This window comes from Lonchura striata, chromosome 5, assembly GCF_050655825.1.
Source record: "Lonchura striata isolate lonStrDom1 chromosome 5, ASM5065582v1, whole genome shotgun sequence".
NCBI classification, from domain to species: Eukaryota; Metazoa; Chordata; class Aves; order Passeriformes; family Estrildidae; genus Lonchura; species Lonchura striata.
The window spans coordinates 36,504,105-36,517,693 of NC_140707.1; the positions used below are offsets into that span (position 1 = coordinate 36,504,105).

General features: G+C 39.9%; 1 long non-coding RNA gene across 1 annotated transcript in view; it reads right to left on the bottom strand.

Moving 5' to 3' along the window:
- Positions 1–555, bottom strand: part of LOC146767326 (uncharacterized) — a 37,308-nt gene extending 36,753 nt beyond the window's left edge. Inside the window, exon 1 of the long non-coding RNA XR_014955578.1 lies at positions 447–555. This is a non-coding gene — a long non-coding RNA (uncharacterized LOC146767326). The remainder of the gene's footprint in view (positions 1–446) is intronic.
- Between the last annotated feature and the right edge of the window lie 13,034 nt (positions 556–13,589).

Genomic DNA, 13,589 nt, shown 5'->3' on the forward strand with positions numbered 1-13,589 from the left:
CCAGTGCAAAACGTGAGCTCCAAAGTGGACAGAAGAGGACAGGCAGGGCTCATTTGCGACATATGTTCCTACAAGCTCCCACCTCAGATGTCAGATATTTTTGCTAATGTCCTTGAAGGTGAACACAAACAGTCTAACAGATATACTGCAAAAAAACCCACAAAAAACCAAAAAAAACCAAAAACCATAACACAATCAATCAAAGAACAACCAACCATCCTGCAATTAAAAAAAAAAATTAATCAACTATCAGAATTAGCCATTAGCAGAATAAATCACATGTAAATATCTTACTCCACATGCTGAAAACTATATATGTAACATGTAGTTGAAAAGGTAGTAGACAGTAAGAGGAGTTTTAGAGACCTGAGATCTTAAATTTGTTAAATTTAACTAAGCTGTACAGATACAAGCAGATTTCCACAAAAGTAGTATTTTTAGCATACCTGGTTGTTTATAGAAGTATTTTGTCTTGAGAACAGGTTATCTTGAAGGTGAAAGTGTTAGCAGCTCAGCAGCAGAACTACTTAATATTTCATCTTTGTCTTTTGAAAAAGTAGTAAAAGGGATAGGATTTTAAATACAGGTGAACCATTCCCCAGTTTACTGAGGGACAGTCTATTTTCAAATTGCAGTTTATGTTGAGATTGGCTGGAGGCTTGGCTGCAGAATTACGTGGTTGCAGCCAGTTACCAGAGTATTGTGAAGACTGTAAAAAGCAGAAATAGGTTTGATATCTAATCAGTATTGAAACCTGTAGGCCCCTTAGCTTGGCAACAACGGGGAAAAGAATTCAAATACAGGATTTGACTCATGAAGAGCAGGAGTAAAAATTATGTTCTGTAATGTACAATGGAACACAAAACCCTGCTTTTGATTCTCTGAAACTGGAGCTTTGGTTGTAAATAGAATGTGGGTATAACATTGAAGTTAGCAAGTGTTTCATTGTAGTCTGCTTTAAAACGTGACGCGGCAGAAAAGCGTTGTATTAAATGTTTGAACACACGTGTTAAGATTTCCAGCAAAATGGTTTGTAGTAATCTGGGATGAATCACGGTGAGACGGAGGTGTTTCTCCAGAGTTTTCTGAATGGGCACGTACTCCTCTTCACACTCTTCAATGCATCCACCCGTCAGCTTGAAGTGCAAAATTACCGCTGCTAAAAAAAATTTAAAAAAAAAAATTGCGGATGACAAAAAGCCGGCAGAATGACTGAAGGCAGAACGACTGAAGGCCGCCTTTCGGAGCAACCACGATGCTCGGTGAGCTCAGCAGGTGCTGTAGGGCCGCCGGAGCGGGACCCCACGTCCGCGCACCCTTTCCCCCTGACCGGGTGGCGCGGGGCGGGTGTTCCACCCCGGCCGCCCTTGCGGAGCGGCCCCTTTAAATCCTCGCGGAGGTCACCGGAGGACTCGCCCCGGGCCAGTCCCGCTCGCGCCGCCCGAGCCAATCCCTTCCCTGTGCCCTCTCCGGGACCAATCAGAGCGGGCCGCCCTGGAGGCGGGAGGCCAGTCCCGTGATGGACGGCGCCGCTGGCCAATCGCCGCCAGAACCGGAGGGCTGATGCACGGGCACGGCACCCAATAGGCTCGCGGTCGAGTGGGCGGGCCCGGGCGCAGCGAGCCCCCGCCGGGAGGCCGGGGGAAGGAGGGGAAGATGGCGGAGTGAGGGGCGGAGGAGGCGGAGGGGCCGGGCCGGCCGCGGCCCCGCGGCCTCGGCCGCGCTCAGGTGAGTGCGGCGGGAGCAGCGGCCGTGTCCAGCCCGGAGCCTGGTGCCGGATCCCTGACTAGGCTGGGACCGAACGACCGCGCACCCGCCTCCCCGTCCCGCCCCGCGATTGGGCTGGGCCCGGGCTCGGGCTCGGGCTCGGGCTCGTTCCCGCGGCGCCGGGCCGGAGCAGCGGGAGCCGCTGGCCGCCCTCGCCGCGCCGGCCCCGAGCGAGGAGCGGGCCGGTGGCCGCGCGGGCCGACCGGAGCCGGAATCGGGCCGGTCCTACCCGCTCGCCGCCCTGAAAAGTCTGAGCAACTTCGGCGCTGGGGACGAGGGCGTCCTGCAGCTCGGGCGCCGCGCTGCAGCAGATGGCTGAGCCCGTTCCCTGCACGGCCGTACCCCGCAGCCGACCGGGACAGCTGCGGCCGGCAGCCACCTGCGAAAGGGAAACCGAAATGTATCATCTGAAATGAGGCTTCGCATGTCTGGCTACGAGCATAGCGCTGAATACAGCTACGCTGCTGTTATCGTTCTTATTCATGCGATGTGTGGGCTGGATGAATTCTGCTAATCTGAATGGTTATATCCTTTCATGATGTCTGTAGTGCTGACACAGGAGTGCACAAAAGGGATGGCTTCCTATTTGTTTGACAAAACCAGAAGGTACAGAAATCTACCCTGTGAAAACAAGTTCTTTGGAAAGTGGAGAGATTATAGTGGAATTTGATTTAGCTGTATAAATTAATGTTGATAATGAGGTAAAAAGAATTTAAGATGCCGTGAAACGTAAACCTATTGCTAAATGCTCTATCCTTTCCAAGTTAGTACCATGAAGATTAGATATGCCCTGAATTCTTCAAAATTGAGCATGGTATTTTGTGCTAGAGAATGGTACTTAGTTTAAATTTGAAGAAAAAACAAAGGGGGTGGATCAGTTCTTACTGAATGCAAAATAATTAGTGTCACTAGCACGAGATTCCTTCTGTTCTAGATTTGATAGCAGTTCTTAAAATCTCGAGTTCATCCTAGAATTGTGACTGCATTTTCAATCTGCATGTCAGGTAAAAGAAACAAGTTGAAGTGGTTAAATGAAAAGCATATTTCAGATTTTGTAGAGACATGGTGTGTTAGCACACATGACCTAATAATGAAGCAGTTGTTTTTAACTGGTGAAATAACTCAAAAAAAAATATAAGCATGTCTTATGATTAGTTCTGAAAGCAGTAGCTACTTACGAGAAAAATTTCTTAAGGAGCATTTTACTGATCTTAATGTGCAACATTACTCATGTAGTAACAGTAACAGCAGCTTAGGAGCAACATAACATTAAGACATAGTACGCTGCTACTGATGAATGTTCTTGCTTATACATCTGTGTATGAACTTCTAAAATATGCCAGGGGATTTGTCTTTGGCCTACTACATAGAAAAATAATTCTGCTTTATATTATCATTAGAAGAATAATAAGCAATTAGCTTGCTTTTGTGTGAAGTTGTACACTACTTTAGCAGTAAGAAATTCGTATGGATTAATACTTATTCTTAATTGCTTTCAATGCACAAAAGCTGTGAGAAGTAGTATCTTAAAAATATCAGAATTTCCTGTTGCTCTGGTATATGTCAAATCAGTATGCATTGGTTTACAATCTTGCCCACAGTGCTGTGAGTCTACAGTGTGAAAATTTGCATGAACAGGCTATGCATCTCATGGTGGTCACCTCTTATTCAGGGGTGTCAGAAGTCATAGGCCAGCCAAGGCTAAAAAGTCCTAACCAAGTTTGTGAAGAGTCTGGAGTGTCACTTGAACACCTCCCATGTTCATTTTTAAAAACTAAAAAAGAAGCAGTGTTTGAAACCAGTCCTGACGTGCCAGAGGTTATGTGAGTGTGAGATGCAAAACCTGCACAGTCTTCAAGGGAATAAAAAAAAGAAGAGTATTTTTCTAAAATAGAGTGTGGAGGAAGGGTTGATTCTTTGCCTGAACAGTATTCCTAGAACACATTCCTACAGTGTGTGCATCACGGAGTTGAAGGCTTATCTTTAAGCAGTTTTCCCTGTTTTCTCTGCTGTGGTACAAAGTACTGTTAAAATATTGTACCAACAATGAAGTAGATGTGCATTGAAAACCTGGTAAAAGAGGAAAAGGGTTTTATTTAAAAATACAGAGTGAAACAAAAAAATAGGGAGGAGTGTGTGTAGTGCCTGAGATGTCTCTACAGCAGCCAAGCACCATAGCAGCATGCTATGGATCCAGCAGTCTGGCAGACTGTGTTGACAGGGGACATCAGCTGGCAGGTCCTTACTGTCTCCTGGCCTCTTCCTAGGCTGGCAACCATTCTAGGCTTCAGATGTGCCTTTGTGTACTCTTTTGGAGGGGACTTTGCCTGATTTTGAGGGGATTTACCTCTTTTGGAGGGGACTTCTCCTGATTCTGTGGATTATCAATGTTGTCTCCAGATCTGGGTGTCTTCTGAAGTGGCACCTGCTAACCTGGGTGCTGCTAACATGAGCTCCTTAGAGTCCAGTTCCTGCTCAGTGTTACATTTGGTGCCTCCACACTCAGGCACTCCCATTCTTTCCAGTCACACCAGTCTTAGACTTTCTTTTGCAAGTTCTCACCTTTGCCTTGTAGCTTGGATTTAGGTGCCTAGTTCGAAGTTGCCTAGAAAGCAAAAAGAGCATGAAGGCAGCTAATTTTTTTGCAGGACTGTAAGCTACTTTCTATTGTATTTGTGTTTATAATTTAAATATTTGTCATTGTCCACTTTCCAGGTTAAATTTGGCAGTTTTTAAGCCACAGGAAAAACCATAATGGACTTGTGATGTGTAAGGCTGATTTTGCTTTCTGTATCTCCATAGGTCTCCACTATACTTCCAATTTTTTGTGGTTTTGTCTTTCTATAGTAACCTTTTTTTAGATCTTTCCTTCCCTTACTTCCTCATACTTCTCAGGCTCTAGGCAAGAGAAGAGAAACCATCTTCTAGGTCCTTTTAATTCTGCTCATCTCCTGGGGGATTTGTGTCTGTGTAAGAGGCAAAGATAGTATTTTGGAAAGCCAGATCTGATGGATCTCAGTTTTTATTGTAACTTAAAACAGAGTATGGGGGTAGAGTGAAAGTTGGTTGCGTAGCTGTATACTATTATATTAATATAGTCTCCAATTCCAGTGTGCTGATTATGTCAGAACACTGACTTTTGTGGGGACTTTTTTCTGCCACCCTGGTGGATTGGTAATACAATATGTTAATATATATGAAAAGACAAATATTCCAGTTTTGATGGTAAATTTATTTGTGAGATACTACTTCATCTCTTTTTGACTTTGGAATTCCTGAAGTTACTGAATTTCTTTGATACAGGCACCTATCTGAATGTGAGATTTAAAGTTCATGGAAACTAATCTTTAGTTATGGTAGAGCAAAAAATATTAATGGGTAATAGGTCAAGACAATGAAAAGAATAGGTTCTGAATTTCTAATGGAGGAGGAGTCATGTAGGCAGTGTTGAGCTTTCACAGTTATTTCTTGCTCCACATCAATTGATTGTATGTTCAGTACAGTGTGAAACAAGAAAAATAGCTTTTTTTTCCTTTGTAATGTCCACTAGCTTTTATCTGAAGAGTTGGTGTCAGCATCAGTCTCAGTGCCAGCTCATTTTCAATAACCTTGATATATATACAGTTGCATTTGCAAGTTCTGTTGGACTACTGTGAACTCTGTGCTCATGTAATTGATGAAAGTCAGCTAGAGGGTGTATCAAGCAGAGTAGTTAAAAAACTGGGGCATTCAAAGTCAGTGAACTTGTTAAAATTAAAAAAAGTAGGTTAAAGCTAACTGAATTTCAGTGTTGGATGAACCATTCCTTTGCTTGAGTTGTTTTAAACATCACCAGCTGCTTTCTTTTTTAATAAGACTTACTTTAGTGTTTAGTTTAGTTAATTCATAGTCTTACTGAAAGAAGATCCAGCTTTTCAAAAATTGGATTAGTTTATATTATGTAGTTTCTATAATGATAAGGCAGTTTGGGATTATTGCAAATTAATTACCAATCCTGGTAACTGTTCCTTTTCAAGTTAATTCTTTTGTGAAGCATTTACTGTTGGTTCCTTAATATCTCAAAGTCACGTAGTGCTTGGCTGGTTCTCAAGGGAGAATTTTGAGTAGGAAGGGTCAGAACTGACAACATGGAAAGGAAGTAACCACTCTGAAATGGGGATTTTTCTGAAGGTCCAGGTGCATGGTGCTTGTAGAAATGCTGTGTTGTGCAGGAGTGTGGAAGCTAATAATCCTTTGCTAAAGAATTTTGAATAATTTAGATTGTGTGTGATGAGATAGTTCTGCTCACAGCAATCCACTATTCTTCCAGTTAGGTTGTCAGCTCAGCATCCTCACTAAAATAGTTTGTTATTGATGTGAAAGAGTTTCTTGTCTTACTGGAGATTGAATATGTGTCCATCTTATTTCCCATGAAACATAAATATGTGCCTCCAATTATTTAAAGTTTGTGTGTCTTGGCTCTTCCACACTTGGGTCCAAGTCTCTTGATTTAAACTAAAAGAGGAGGTATATCTGATAATTTAAAAAATAACATCAGCATGTTTTATGTAGGAAGTCTAAAAATGCTACCTAGTTCATGGAACATACAGCTAATCTTTTGTGTCTTGTGCAGATAATCATGTATGATCTGAGCTGCTTCCTAGATGCAAATTTAATTTTATTTATCTCTTTCTAAGCTCACTGAAGAGGATGTGGAATGATCAAAAGTAATGGTGAGTACAATTGTGAAAGGTAATAAACTTATCAAGTTCATTAGCTGATTTAGTTCCCTTTTCTCTGACCACAGAAATCACTCATTGAGATTTTAATTTTTTGTAGTGTGCTTTCAGAGAACTGGAATGTTGCCACAGTGTCAGATTTCAGCTTGGGCTTCTCCTTAAATAAACATTGATTTGACTATTATATATTCTTACAGGAATAAATGCCTTGAAAGTTGTAAAATCCCTGTCCTGTGATGTCATTTGTTCTGCTAAGACACATTGTATTAACTTGGAATAGTTTTTTTTAAAAGTGTTATTTATTACATGATGGAATTGGAAGGTTGATAAAATAACCAAATGTAAATTATCAAATAGAAAAAAAAGTATATTCAAAATCTCTAAGATTGCAATAAACTTCAGTAATTTTGATTTTTTTTTTTATTCCCAGTGAATGAAATAAAGATATTCTGGTAGTTAAGGTGTTCAGCACAATTAGATTCTGTTTTGTATTCTATTCTGTGTAATATTCTGTTCTCAGCTCTGTCACAAACCTTTGTCATGTTTTATTGCAGCTCTCCAGGTCTGTTTTTCCACATCTTCATAAGAATAAGACTTTCCCAATAGTCTGAGTGTCGATGGTCAACCCAATGATCAGCTGAAATATTCGAGTGACTCAAGAGATATCAATAGTGACATGTACTATATTTCCATTTTCATGGTCTAATCACTGCTTCTAACATAGGAGCTGAAAATTGTCACTGGAAGTCTATTTCTGGACTTTATCAACGGAATGGTTAAGGTAATTAAAATAGAGACAGGGGAAAGAGAGGAAGAGGTTAGTTATTGTCATGTTCTTGTATATGAGAAAGATTTATTTTTCCTTTTTTCCCTCTATTTTGCATCTCTTACTTTAGCACAAGAGCATGGTAATAAACATTCTGGCAATAGTGATGCAGGAGTGCACCCATGTTAACTTCCAACATAATGCAAAAATAACATGTCTTAGCAGCTGCTGTAACTAGGTAGTACCAGGTAAGTACTACCTAGTACTGGTACTACTCACTGGTGGAAGGCCAGGAGATCTGTGAAAAGATGAGTTACTGAAATTTGTCTGTGCTATGGATAAGTGGGGAGAAATGAGTAAAAGTAAGAAGCTAATGTATGTGATCTTAAAATTGCTGTGGATAAGTGGGGAGAGATGAGTAAAAGTAAGCTAATGAATGTGATCTTAAAACTGTTGTAAGTGCTCTTTTCCTCTCCAGCACTGACAATTTCATAATTAGTTGGGTGGTAGTTTATGATGTCTCTTTGAGCTGTGACCTGCTAGAGCAGAGTACAATACACTCTGTGCCATGTGCACTCTGCTGCTGACAGCCCTCGTCGTTGTCATCTCTGTGTTGGAGACAAGATTGAAGCCCCACAGCTAATTAACAGTGGTGTATTTTTAGCTGCATTGCTTCTCACTAAGTGTATAGTTCAGCATTTCTGAAGTGTTTCTTTAGCCATCTTATGGATGTCTAAAGTTAGATACAGAATCTTACAGACCAAGGGATTATTTCAGTTTGTGAAACCAGATAATTTTATCCATTAGGGTCAGGCTTTTAGAGTAGTGAACTGGTGGGTATTTTAACGTTGAATGTATTTTATCCTGATTCCTAAACTATCTTCCTTGTTTTTTTTAATTTGGAATTCCAGATCCTCTCCTAAGAAGGTGATCCTCTTACTTCCTCAACGGCTATAAAATGTGGATATTTCTCTTCTAGCAAGCAAAACCCGCCCTTCATTTCCATGGAGCTGAATGAACAAAGATCTGTCCACTTCTGTTTTTATCATCTCGCCAAACATTTGATTCTTCAGATGACTTCCCCCACAGAAGTAGCCCACTGTTTTATCAAAACTCAGAAGCACAGTAACAGAAATCAGCATTTGTTTTCTTGAAAATATGTCTTCTGTGCCAGGTCTTCATTCAGCTTTCTGCATTCTGTTTTAAAATGAAAAATACTTTGTAATCAGATGCAAGTGGAAGCTGGTGTTTTTCACTGATATTTCCTTCTTAATTTTAGGAAGGTTAAGTACTTCGCTGTGTCAAATTGGAATTCCTAGCAGATAAAGTGTCTGCATGCATTGCTGTGTCAGACTGACCTGATACTAAAAGTTGCAGCAGGAAAACCAGAATGTTTTCTGCTCTGACATGAAGAAGAAACTTACCGAACAACTAGGGGCATCTCATGCAGGTATTTTCTAGTTCAGGTCCCAGGCTTGACTTTGTAGGTAGGTATCAACTCACATAAAGCAGCTAATGTACAAGAACAAATACAGAATCACCTTGTCTGTACTGTGTATCCCAGGCTGTGATCAAAATGTATATTTGCATGTGTGAACCTCTGTAAGTGCAGGATATGAAGAGCTTTCACCTCAAGAAGAAATTACATCATTTCATTTTTGGCAAAGAATGGAAGCTTTGAAGGCCTCTAGGGTGACAGGATAATGACTAGGTTTGCATTAAATCATTCTCTTCCTCAGGCATTCCCTTAGCATCAAAAGGAACAAGACCATTCTACAGCAGAAGAGATGGGCAGAACATCTTTATTATAGAAATTAGCTTCTGATGGGATGGAAGAGACCAGAGCTGTAAAGTTGCAGTGTATCCACCTGGCTTCCTCGACACAGTTTCAGCTTTTCCTACTGCTGATGAAATCTTGCTTTTTGATTCTTTCATGACTGAGAACTGAGAGGACCTGTGTGTTTCCTCCATCTAGGTAGAAATAGGCCCAAGAAAATGGAATGTTAGCCACGTAAGAGGGGTGAGCTGAGAGCAGAAATACTTATTACAGTCCCTTTTCTGACTCTTCTTATTCCTTCCCAAACTAAGGCACAATCTGGTTGTTCTCATGTTTACACAAGATTCTTTGTCTATGTAATTCGTGATTATATAGGATATTTTCTGTCATTCTGAGATGGGAGCATATATTGTTTACATGCTCCCTGCTGTGGGGTTATCTATAACAAGTAAGATTTTTGGCAAAAAACTACCAGAACTGGGATATGTATTATATTCCACCTCAAACCTGAAACTCTTTTTAGTGCACCTTATTCCAAGTTTGTGATTTAGAAATGTGGCTTGCTAGCTTAAAATACGGGAGATACTAAACTGGTTGGGGAAGTGTTCTAGATTTCTTGTTATATTTTTCTTTTAGAAAATTGCTGGAGAGAGCCAGGCAGCCCAAAAATGGCTGAAAAAGCAAACAATTGAAATTCTTCTTAATTCTTGGTGATTGGTTGCCAGGGCAGCATTCTAGTATCAAAAATGTGGTGACATTTTATGGGACCAAGTTCCATAGCAGAGTGAGGACAAGTGTTGATGTTGATCCTAATCCTCCAAGTAATGTCTGTGTTTAGACTTGTTTTGTAACAATAGGATTTAATGACAGCTTTAACCCATTTTGTGTTTCCATGAAGCAAAGAGCAGCCACGGAAGCTTAAGAGTGGTGGGCAAGGTGGGCAAGACGCTGCATGTCAAAGCAATGCCAACTTTAATGAGCAGAGAGGTGCTCCAAAATTGTGTGTAACATTGTGGTGAGCTGTGTGGTAAGAGTTAACATTGAGCTTGATGAGGCAACCACCAGCTTGGGCTGACTTTGCTGAATATGGTCTGAACTTTCTGGCATTGGATGCAACTAGAAAAGCACACTTCATTTTAGGGCCTCCTTACATTGAAGTCAATAGGATTTAATGGAGATGTCTGTAGAAGCAGGATCCATCTCTAAGTGATGGAAAATACTGTCAATATCATAGGATTACAGTGGTTGGGAGGTATGTGGTATAAGAAATGTCTGATTTTAGATCTGAGAATTTTCTTCTTCTGCCCATTCTTATCCCTCTGATGTTAGAGATAGCAGTTGTTTCTTACATAGCTTGATGACAGAATACTTGGGGGACAGGAAGGTATTTTTGTTTTCTGGGGACATTCACAAAAATTGCGAATTTGCCTGACTAGAGAGCTGATAATCTAAACTTTTTAAAGTCAATATTTTGTAACCCGACATTGTAACAAAAAAGTGGAATTACTGATTTTTTTCCTAAGTCCTATTCATGACAGTATAGCAGCATTAGTTTTTGAGTTTAATTTTAGAACATCAGGATTTTATTAGGTTAAGGATCCGTGGCTTTCACAGAAGTGATACTCCAATAGTGCATGCCCAGAAGACCCCTATTGCTGTACCTTCCTGACCAGCACCTTTAAGGAGCTGCTGTGTTTGGAAATGCTGCTTCATCTGACTCACTTTTTCTTGCTCCGCTTTTTCTTTATGTTGGTTGGAAATCTTCCCATGTGAAAGATTACAAAAACAAGGGGCATGTGCAATAGCTCATATATATATATATACATATATATATTTTAATACTTGTGGACAAAATGATGTTACAAGTTGTTTGAAAACAACAAAATCACCAATGTCTTCCATTTTGAGATGTGTATAGTTCCATAAGCATTAGTGCTTTGTAGCAAACTGTAGTGCCATGTTAGGACCAGTGCATGAGCCTAGTAGTATTTTTACAATTTCTGAGTGACAAATTTATTAGTAAACAGTGATGATAATGTAATTAACACTAGAAAGGATACAATAGGAATGTCACAAACATGGTCTAAACATGCAGTATCCTCCCTTTGACAATGACAATGCTATCCTTAGAAATGGAGCTCATTCACTTAATGGGCTTCATAGAATCATAGTTGACTTTTTGATATTTGTCTGTATGTCCAACTGCAGTAGTAAGCTAGAGTATGCAAGTATCCATAATTCTCATCCCTATTGGTGTGATTATTTTATTTTAAATCTTTGTTGGTGTTTTCTTCCGTTTTCAATATTATTGAACCATTTATTACCCATCCTGTGATATACTCAGAAAAATATGAATATGCTAAGGAGTTTGTGTGCATTCTGTACACATCTCTTCAGATAATTTACAAAATCTGTTAAGTAGTCTTGTCTTTTTTTCAGATCTGACTTTATGTTTATTATAGCTAGTAAAACATTATCCTCATTGTGTGATAATTAATAGTTGCAAAATGTGATGTGCTAATTATGCGTAGAAGACTTTTCTCCATTATTGCAGGAATGGGGAACCTTTTTTGGCTGAAGTCCTATTGAATCTTAAAATAATCTTGGTGGATCCTGCATTTACATACATCTTAATAAGAGAGCATAAGATAAAGTCCAAGTTGGAAAATGATGTTGCAGGCTGTATCTGTGCAGCAGGCTGTCTCTAGCCAATGGATCAGAGATTCCCCACCCCTGTATTATTGAGAATTCAAAATCCTGTATTTTAGGTAACTTCCAGTTTTTGCTTTCCAGCTCTAAGCTCAATTTTAATGATTTCTGTCTCTCCCTCTGCTTTTTTCAGAAGGAAAGTTTAGACCAGGGAAGGAAAATTGATTTAGCACTCAATGGGCAGCTTGGACTGGTCAAATAGGAAACTGGTATGATTCTTGAGATGGCATCCTCTGATTTCCTAGGAATAAGTCTTTTATTTTATGCCAGTGCTGCTCTTCACCCATTTCTCTCTTTCAGCTTAGAGAGGATACTGCATCTTTTTTTCCTGAGACCTGCCTGTAAATGGCCATTAGGGGGAGGGAGGGAATGGGTAGCTTGGTTTTGTAATTTTGGTATGCTATATCTTAAAGAAATTAATCAAGAAGCATATACTTCCATGCAATTACAGTAATCCAGGCAGAGTTAATGTATGTAACAGGGAAAAAAAATCCCCAACAAAGCCAACCAAACAAACCTCTGCATCTGATAAATTTCTGAGAAAATTGGGCAGATGGGCCATTTACAACAGAGCTCTGGGGGACCTGTGCTAGGAGTCAGGTTCAATTCTGAATGGACTTAGCTGTACCATTGAATAAAGTAGTTTAGTGCTTGGGAGAATCAATTGAAAAATACCTCTGAAACTGGAATGCAAAATAGCACAGTATGTAGGGGGAAGAATCCCTGATGCAAACAAAGCCATAAGATGATTTAATAAGAAAATAGAACTTTAGTAGCAATAACTGTTTTGCATGTGATAGTAAATAACTTGCATTAGCAAGACTGTACATTAGAGTAAGTGGGTAATAACCAAATAAGTTTGTGGCGCTCTGTGCTGCAGAGAGTTGTGTGAAGAGTCTTCCTGAGAAGAAGGGTGAATTCTTCTTATGTTCCTCTCATTGGAGGGAATTTGGCACTTGAATACTAAGTTAATGAACTTGATATATATATTAAAAAAAGAAAAATTAGCTTTGCCACATGTCGGAAGCACTGTCAGTGAGTGCTGGGGGAAGGGCAGACAGTTCTCTTTGAAAGGATAGCTGAAGTTTCCTTGTACTTTTTTTCTTTCTCTGTAGCATAGCACTTGCTCTATTTCTCTGAGAAACAAAACTTTTCCAAATACTGTACTGTGAAGAGAACCTGATTGTAAAGTTAGAAGCTTTGGTGGTGGGAAGTACTTTTTGTTTTCTTTGTTTATAAAGACAAATCTGAGATAGTCTTTAAATTAAAAAAAAATTAAAAACGTTAGAGAGCACTTGACACTCAAAACATTTGTACATGCCAAGCACAGCTGTAGAATTATAATTTCAGATTTGCTAAACACTGTTTCAGACCATAATTGATTTCAGTTGATGCCTGAAGTTTTGCAGAGGCAAGTACTGTGAAGCCTATTGTAACACAAAGGGTTATTGAGCTTCACCTGTAGATCTGCATCCAAAAATTTACTCGCTATCAAAGAGCCACAGGAGTTCTAAACTGTTCCCAGTTTACATTTTTCAGTGTAGATAACCTCATCAATGGACAGAGTGTGGCCCAACATATAGTAATGTATTGTGAACAGAATCAGAGGTTTAGATCAATCTGGCTGCATTTCTTCTGGAAAGCTGAAGGAATTTAGACTATAAACTTCCAGCTTAATCGAAGCTTCTTGTGTTTTTAAAGCATGGGGGTGAAGCGCTTTGTCTCTTCATAAATTGATAATGGAACTGTCAGGGCTGTGGGATGTGAGCATTTTTGCAGTATAAAGTAACAGGATAAGCATGAGAATGTCTAAATTAAGTGTTGGCTAACATGCTTAGGAAAACTAATTGAT